Here is a 9,773-nt window from a genome sequence, read left to right as displayed (position 1 = left end):
AGAGAGACAAGTTGTGTACGTCCCCATACTTTGAGTGAAAAGATGACCTCAGGACTAGCACATAGACATCAAAAACCTGACGGTTCTAGCCACAACCTAAAGTTCATACTTAGATTGTGCCAGCCGCATAAATACATGGCTCATAATTCTAAACCAGAGATGTTGTCATGTCAAAGGAAAAACAATGATATGTTTGGTTCATCTAATAATCATCTTCAGATTAGCTGTCACATGCTTCTATTTTAAGCAGAATCACTAATACAAACCCACTGTAGATAGATAAATAATTAACTAACATTGGAGTAATATATAAAATAGATTTAGTATTTTGTACCCCGTACAAACTCGGTATGAAGATCATAAATAACCAAAATGCGTTCATGTAGAAACGTAACATGAGTCAAAACATAGATCAAACCCCATAAGAACATGTAATAGTTATGACGAAACTAAGTGAGAGTTGATGTATTTTGCAAGTTTATCTCTGAACTTTATTTGATAATTACATTGCCTTTCATGGTTAAGGGACTATGGCAATCCGAGTAAGACATCATGCCTCCAAGCATCTAGAAGTAATGGGGCATGCATAAATACAACACGAAGTGCAGGTATAAGCCATCGATATTTCAAATCCAACATTTCCTTCAAAATTATAAGAAATGTGCTGACTGTAGTGCAAGAAAAAAAGGGTATACCTATGGCTTATTACAAAAGTAAATGGTTTTGAAAGAATGGCTAGGGATCTTAATTGTATCGGTCTTCCATTGTCGTTGTTAGAGAACAAAATATCATTGTCAAGCACAGAATGCAGACTTCGTAGAAATTCCCAAGAGTGCATTTGGGTTTATAATCACTATTCATATTATGAAATGTGGACATTAATGTAGCATCAACATATAAATTGAATTGTAGTTAACAAAACAATACTTAATAAATCTAGCCGCGTAAATGCGCAGGTCACCCAGCTAGTTTTTATTCTAAATTTGCAAGAGGCAACATACTTGCCTAGCGCATGATTCAGCTACAAAGTCCAATCCTCAGCCCAGAAAGCTCGCATATCATGCCCTTTCACACCCAGAACAACCCTACAACCATGATGGCATGGCAGGGCATCACTTTCTCCGCCACAGGAAAGTACCCCGTGCTCAACCACTGTGTCTATATCAAGCGGCGAGAAACACAGACCAAAACACTTCTCCTACAGAGAAGAGAGCACACAAAAAATCTCAACTCACCGACATAGCAAGAAATAATGCATACGCTGAGCAAATATATCAATCGATAACAAGAAAAAAAAAACAATGAGCGGACGTGCCATCTCAGGAAACAAGATGAGCCACCAAAGAGCCGGCGACCAATGGCAGCCTACAATCCCGCTGAGGAAGTGTCATCTCTGCTCTGTAGGAGAAAGAGAATCCCAAAACAACACCTCATGCCAGCACGCACGTGCGCGGCCAGCCAACCCCCCACTAACAAACCTAAGACATGTAGCCTCACCAGCGGCACACGGATTTGGTACATGTCCTCACAAGCTCCGAACCGACATCGCAAAACCAAACTCAATGGAGCTAGAACTGAACCAGTAAAAACAAAAACCAGATAGAACCGTGCGAGGAAGAAAAATAAACCAGCTCACACATGACCGAAAACCCGCGCAGCAAGGCACGCGAATCCCTCTAGTATTACTAGATGCATGCATGTTGGCAGGATTATCTTCGGGTGTCAGGTGTCGCACAGCAGTAGCAGCAGTAGTTTTTCTTTTCTTTTACCAGTAGAGCTGCCGTGTCTTAGCAGTGAAGCAAATAGGCTAGAACATAAGCCATGATGTCATTTAAATACTTGACGTCAGCACATGCGTACCATAGGTCGGTTTGTAAGTGCTATATAAACAGCACCACTCCTCCCGTTGTAATTCCACTGCATCAGCCAAAGAGCTTAATAGTACTACTACCAATTCTCCTCGTGTGTGTGTGTGGTGTGTATATGCTACACCAGTGAGTGTATGTTTCACTAGTGTGTTTGAGAACAACAAGCAAAGAAAGTGAGAAAGAGAGAGTAGCAGTTAGTAGTTGCGGGTTCACATCGGGCGGCATCGGACGCGGCGAACGCTGCCATCCCCGTCGCGGCCCCAGTTGTGCATCGGACGCGGCCATCCTCGTCAACGAGCAACCCCTGCCCCTGGCATCGAGGGCCACCATCCTTGCCGGTGACGTCCAGACCCGCCTCCCTGGTCGGCAACTTCCCGATCCACCTCCTTGGTCGGCGACTTCCAGATCCGCGTCCATGCCCTCTTTCTCCTCTTCCCTGCCCAATCTAGTTGTTGTGTCGAATAATTACCATGTGTTGCAGAGATACAAATAAATTTATTTCCTTCTTAGTTCTGAATTTATGACTTTATGCATCTTAAAGTCCATGCAAAGAATTCTATATGTCGAAGAAATTGCTATTTAAGGTTGAAATTTAGTTTTCTAATCTGTGTACAGTTGTACATTATGCCTTTTTAGTTAACAATTTCATTTTGTACTTAAACGATGGTGATTGAGACATCGAGTAATCTTGTAGTACTTGGGATAAACTCATTGTGTGGTCTATTCAAGTTGCTAGCACAATAATGCTCTGCTGGCTTAATTAGTTTTCTGATAGTGAGAAATACTACGAACATGGTACCAGATCCTGCACATCTGTGCAGCAGAACATATTCAAAAATATTGCCAACCCTTTACGAACTATACAATGCTCTAGTGCTTCCAGGCTCTGATCAATTTGCTGATTGCTATGATATTAGAAACTCATTTCGTAGCCGCAGTTAATAACACTTAATTGAGCACGACGTGTCCATTTGGTAATATTCTTGTTACATTCAAATTATGGACGCTACTAGAACAAGGTATATGCATCATATGTATATAATACTTTGTCTACCGATGACCCTATCAACATTTTTTTAAACATTATTGAGTCTATAGTGTTTGCTTTTGCAGGTGTGCAATCTCCCAATACTTTGAAGATTCCGAGGAGCGAGATCAGTGACTGCATAGAAGAAGATCTTGCACAAAGACTTCCCAAGGTAACATTCCTGGACGTATGCAGCTACACCAAGATTGGGGCCCGTGCTGTGTAGCCATTTGGCAAGAACTGCAAAACCCTTGTCAGACTTCGGCGAGTCATGCACCCTCTAGATGTCGTTGCGAAGGTTTGCCAGAATGACGACGCCCATGCTACTGCCACAAAATTCCAAAGCTCCGCCACCTCTAGATAGGAAACATGCTTATTGAGACTAAGGTAGTTTAGAAGATCGCCTCTGAGTGCCATGACCTCAAGTTCTAAGATCTGTGTGGTTATCGGGACGTCGATGATAAGCTCTTGCAAGATAAGTTTCCTGGGCTGAAAACCATCGGCCCCCGTGTGGCGACTGCTATCAGAATCGCTTTAGGGAGGATTGCACCCATGACTGGGATTACGACTACATCTACTTATGCAAAAGTTCATGGACGTCATGAGAACCGCATCTGGGAGGCGTGCATCGTCCATGAACTGTTCCCATGAGTAGATGTATTCATCACCCGAGTCATCGGTGCACTCCTCGCAGATGTGGTTCTCATAGCAGTCGCCCATGCGGGGGCCGAGGCTTTTCAGCCAAGGATTCTTCTCTTGCAAGAGCGTATCGTCGACATCCCAGCAACCACGCAGATCTAAGAACTTGAGGTCAAGGCACTGGAAGGCGATCTTAACGACAGCCATAGTCTTAATGAGCATGTATCCTATCTCGAGGTGGCAGAGCTTTGGCATGTTGCTTCCAATTGCATGGGCCTCGTGATTCTGGCACACCTTCCCAACGACATCTATGGTGTGCATGACTAGCCGATGTCTGACGAGGGATTTCTATTTCTTGCCAAATGCATCCAGAGAACGGGCACCAATCTTTGTGCAGCTGCTTACATCCAGGAATGTAACCCTAGACGGTCTTTGTGCAACATCTTCCACTATGCAGTCGCTGATCTCACTCCTTGGAATCCCGAAAGTATTGAGAGATTGCGCACTTCCAAAATTAAACATGGTAGGGTCAGTATGGTTTAACAAAATATTGTGGATAGGGTCATCGGTAAACAAAGTATTATATAAATGATGCATGACCCTTATTCTAGTAGGGTCGATAATTGGAATGTAACAAAAAAATTGAAATGGACTCACCACGATCAATTAAATGATATTAACCACATCTATGAACTAAGTTTCTAACACTATCCCAATGAGAAAATAGTTTAGAGCCAAAAAGACTGGAGCATTGTAGAGTTTGGAAATGGTTGGTAATATAATTTTGAACATGTTCTTCTGCACTAATGTGTAGCATCTAGTACCTTGTTCGCAACATTTCTCACTATCTGAAAACAGATGTTTGTTTACTTGAAAACATTCTCCTGTAAGTTTCTAAAGAATTAAATGAACAACTGATTCACCTATGGAGGATGAAGTGATGCGTACTATTTTCACATCTCAAAGCCGCAGGCCCGGATGGTTTGTATGCAATTTTCTACAAGAAATATTGGCATTTGGAGGGTCAAAAGATTACACAAGAAGTCTGCAACGTGACAAACTCGAGGCAAATAACAAAGGGGGTACAATGACACCATAGTAGATTTAATTCCAAAGATGCTTGCTAAAATCTAAAGATGATTTTACAAGAGATTATTTAACCAACCCAAATTCACTACCCGAACCTAACTTTTTGGTGATGATTAGGCACGTTTGTGATGGCCCCGAAGTCTCCTTCAGAAATGTGTGCCTGTTCGTGCCGTGGATGTTCAGCCAAGGCGAAAGGTGGTTACGTTCCTGATGTTCTTGATAATAAGTTAATAACCTTCAGGAACGGAGTGGAACGTTTGCGTCGGTATTATATCCAGGGCACAAATCACTTTACACAAATTCAGGACGTGTACATGGCTGTCAAGAAGATACCTACGTGGGACCCGAAGATATTTTCGCTTCTGGGGCACGTGATTTTTTCGCTTCCGCTGCACGTGATTTTCTCATTTGGGGAGTGAGAAGCACACGGATATTTGTTTCCCGAGGTGTTTTCGCATGACTTCCTCTCTCATCAGGAGGGTTGGGTCAAAATACCTAAAAGATGATCATGTAGTGCCCCCATTGTGCTACTAGTCCCACTCCCACAATTGGTCTACATCCACCGTCCAACACCGCCACTTCCCCCATACTGGCCTTCCAGTTCTGGTCCGCCGCCTTCCTCCAAATCTAGAGGTGCCCACCTCACCATCGACCGCCCCTTGCCTCTGTCGTCGAGGGCCACCCTCCTTGCTGGAGACATCCAGATCCGCCTCTCCATGGTCGGCGACTTCCATATCCGCCTCCCTCACCGTGCAGAGGTGACCCCCTCTCCATCCATGCCCTCTTTCTCCTCTTTCCTACCCAATCTAGTTGTTGTGTAAAATTATTACCATGCGTTTCCAGGTTACAAATAAAATATTTCATTCTTAGTTCTGAATTTGTGACTATGCATTTTTATGTCAGTGCAAAGAACTTCTATATATTGAAGAAATTCCTATTTAAGGTTGAAATTTAGTTTTCTAATCTGTGGACAGTGGTATATTTTGCCTTTTTAGTTAACAATTTCAGCTTGTACTTAACCGATGCTGATTGATACATTGAGTAATCTTGTAGTACTTGTGAGAAATTCGCTATGTGGTCTATTCTAGTTCTTAGCACAATAATGCTCTGCTAGCTTAAACTGTTTTTTGATAGTGATAAATATTACGAACATGGTACTAGATCCTGCACTTATGTGCAGAAGAACATGTCCAGAATTGTATTACCAACCATTTTCGAACACTACAATGCTCTAGTGCTTCCCATCTCTGACCTATTTTCAGATTGCGATGTTGTTAGAAAATCATTTCACAGCGGCGGTTAATAACACTTAATTGAGAAGGATGTATCCATTTGATAATAGTTTTGTTACATTCAAATTATGGGCACTACTAGAACAATGGTTATGCATCATATATATATATATATATATATATATATAATACTTTGTTTACCGATGGCCCTATCAACATTTTTTTTGTTAAACCTTACTGACCCTGTACGGCCTCCGGCAAGCCCCAAGGCCGTGGAACGCCAAGCTTGTTTCAAGCCTTGCATCCCTTAGGTTCTCGCGTGTACTCATGTGGCACTGTGAACACGCTACTCTTCGTCGGCATCTACGTCGATGACCTAGTCATCGCCTGGGCAGAGCCTTAAGAGGTTCAACCGTTCAAGGGAGAGATGCGTCGTCTCTTCAGCATGAGCGACCTCGGGCTGCTTGGGTACTACCTCGGGCTAGAGTTGAACCAAGAGGATAGCCACATCATGATCACGTAGGCGGCCTACAACACGAAGATGCTCAAGCGAGCAGGCATGAAGGACTATCATGTCGTTCACGCTCCAATGGAGGCACGGCTGAAACTCGGCAAGGATAGCTCTGAGAAGGCAGTGGATGCTACGCTCTACCGCAACATCATTGAGAGCCTCAGGTACCTCATATACACCCGACTGGACATCACGTTCGTTGTCGGGTACCTGGGTAGGTTCATGGAAGCTTCGGCAAGCGATAATCTAACTGCAGTAAAGCACCTACTCCGGTACATCACGGGTACACTCACGCATGGATGCGTTTGTCGTCGTGCCAACGACGCGAGCTTGGTCATCTATAGCGACTTAGGCCACGCTGGTGACGTGGACTCCCGGAAGAGCACCTCTGGCATACTATTCTTCCTCGGGAGCAGTCCCATCGGCTGGCAATCGATATAGTAGAAGGTTGTCGCCGCATCTTCGTGCAAGGTGGAGTACATCGCGGTAGCTATAGCCTCCTATCAAGGCATCTGGCTTGCTTACCTCCTCGGAGAGATGTTGAACCATGACAGCGCCCTTGCACTCATCTTCATCGACAACAAGCCGGGGATTTCCTTCTGTAAGAACACAGTGCTTTCACGACTGCAGCAATCACATCGATCTCCACTATCACTACATACGTGACTGCGTCGAGAAAGGCATGATGGTCGGGGAGTTCATCCGGACTAGTGAATAGAAGGCGGACATCCTAACGAAAGCACTTGGCCATGTCTGGTTCCAGGGGCTACACGACAAGGTCAGGGTCATCAACAACAAACTCCTTTGACAATGTTATGGGGTAGATTGTTGAGTCAAACCTGGTCTTCAGAGGCTTGCACACAACGACATCAACATTTACGTAGCTACTAGTCCTTTAAAACTCTAAGCTCCCTTGAGAGGGAGGCTCCTGGTTGATCGGTCGTGCGTTCTGCGCCGTGGGCCCTCATGTAAGTGTCTTGGTTATTCGTAGGTTTCGACCTGTTGGTGAACTAGCGTGTATTCGTGGTATATTGTGGCGCCGGGTACACGTCTTGTTCTTACTATTGGGGTCGCGATCTCTCTTCCCCCCTTCTGATTTGTGTGAGGATGGCGGTTGCTAGGGAGAAAACCCTAGCCACCGACCCCCTCCCCCGCGCCATGTCGATCCCCTCCTTGATAGATGAATAAAACTATTGATTGTATTATGTTTAGCACAGGGTTCATGGCTTTAGCTGGTAGGATGGAAAGAGGGGTGTCTGGTGTAGGAGAAGATGCAGACGATGAGTGGGGTGGTGTTGGGTTGTGTGGTTGCGGGTTGGGTGTTGACGGGTTGGGTGATGGCGGGTTGGGTGGTGGTGAGTAGTTTGGTTTCGGGTTGGGTGGTGACTGGGTGTTTGATGGCGGGTTGGGTGGTGTCTAGGTGTTGGATGGCGGGTTGGGTGGTGTCTGGGTGTTGGATGGCAGGTTGGGTGGTGCTGCCGTGACAGTAGGTGCGGTAGGTGGGGCTGCCGTGACAGGAGTGTAGAGGTGGAATGGACGGGGAGAATAGGTGGCGGCGGAGGTAGGGATGATTGATGGTGTGTCGGTGCGTTTAGCAAAAGGAAAAATATGTGCAGCGAATGTAACGTGGCGAGACACGTGTACCCGTCCTGTTTGTAAATCAAGACAATTGTAACTTTTGTGTTCGGCGGAAAAACCAAGAAGGACACATGGGGTAGATCATGGAGAAAGTTTGTTTTCGGAGGTGGCATAGGCATTTGGAAAGCAAAGACAGCCAAAAACACGAACCTCGGAGTAATTGGGATGGCAAAGGAAAAGATAGTAATAGGGAGTGATATTTGGATGGGTTTTGGAGGGGCGAATATTGAGAAGAAAGGTGGCTGTTTGGAGTGCTTCTGCTGAGCATTTTGATGGCATGGAGGACAGAACGAGAAGTGTACGAACAATGTCATTGATGGTGCGAAGAGAACGCTCGGCTTTACCGTTTTGAGGAGAAGTGTAGGGACAAGAGAAGCGAAGAAGGATGACATGTGTTAAGAAGAAGGTACAATTTTGAATGTTGTCAAACTCACGGCTGTTGTCACACTAAATGAAACGAATAGGGAGGCATAAGTGGACAGAAACATAGCGCTGAAAATTTAGAAAAAGAGAGTAAACATCGGATTTTGTTGTGGAGAGTAAATATCCGTACAAAGTGAGTAAAATCATCTAGTATGACGTGATAGTATTTAAAATCCGAAACACTTGCAACGGGTGATGTCCATTAATCACAATGTATTAATTTAAAAGGATAAGTACTTGAAGAACTAGAGGAGCTAAAGGGAAGACACACATGTTTGCCTAACTAACAAGACTCCCAAAACGAAGAATTGTGGGAATCATGATTACATAGTATGGAGAATTCACTAAGCATAGATGCTAAAATAGCAGGGTTCGGATGACCCAAACGATGAAGCCGAAGGTCGACGGAGGCCACCATGGATGTAGGAGGAGCGGCGGCAGGAACACCATGAAGAGAGTAGAGTTCACCGGAGCTATTAAAGCGGGCGGTCTCGGCCTTTGTCTGGTAATCCTTCAAAGACAAGCTAAAAGGGTCAAATTCAATGGAAACTAGTTTGTCACGAGTAAATTGGCAAACATAAATTATGTTTTTAATAAGAGCGGGTGCAACAAGAACATTGCGAAGAAGAAGTGGTTTAGTAGGAGAGGGAAGTTGAGCCTGACCTACACAGTATATGGGAATAGATGAACCACCACCAAGGGTAATGGAAGGAAACAGAGAAGGAGTGCAAGAAGAAAGGCAATTACTTGATGCTGACATATGACTAGAGGCTCCAGAATCAAAAATCCAATCCGTACCTAAGTTTCCTTGGGCAGCCAAGTTGTTCATGGCCTGGAGCAAGGCGGCTTGATCGCAGCTCGGCTGTGCGGGTGAGGTTGGTTTGCGTAGTAGCGGCGGTTGATATGCCGGTGAACGCATGAGAGCCAACGAGGGCATATAGTAGAGACTTCCGTCAGCAGGAGAGTGCGAGGGAGCACCGTAAGGAGCATACGATGGAGCGGCATGATATGCGTTCGCTGGTTCGAGGGGTGAGCAACCCAGGGCCACCAGTATGCGGACGAAGGCCGGGTTGCCAAGCACTAGTGTAGGCAGGTGGAGCGCCAAGGGGTGACGGGGCAGACCAGGGCATAGGCCATGCCTGGAGAAGCCCGGTCCATGGATCATGTGGAGGACACCAGGATGAAGGCGCAGGTGGAGCACTCTGAGCCGACGCAGGGTTTGAAGGTGGCGGTTTCAAAGGAGGCGCCGAGCGCGTCGAGGGCGGCCTATAGATGGGGTCTTTGTCGCGGTAGTTGGGACTGGGGAGCCAACGTGTAGGTGGCTGCACAAATGGCGGCGTGGCGGC

General features: G+C 45.5%; 1 pseudogene; it reads right to left on the bottom strand.

Moving 5' to 3' along the window:
- Window positions 1–2,314: 2,314 nt before the first annotated feature.
- Window positions 2,315–5,378, bottom strand: LOC119270520 (annotated as a pseudogene).
- Window positions 5,379–9,773: the final 4,395 nt, after the last annotated feature.

This window comes from Triticum dicoccoides, chromosome 3A, assembly GCF_002162155.2.
Source record: "Triticum dicoccoides isolate Atlit2015 ecotype Zavitan chromosome 3A, WEW_v2.0, whole genome shotgun sequence".
Taxonomy (NCBI): Eukaryota; Viridiplantae; Streptophyta; class Magnoliopsida; order Poales; family Poaceae; genus Triticum; species Triticum dicoccoides.
Note: the sequence above shows the minus strand (reverse complement) of the source record. Positions and strands in the feature narration are given on the sequence as shown.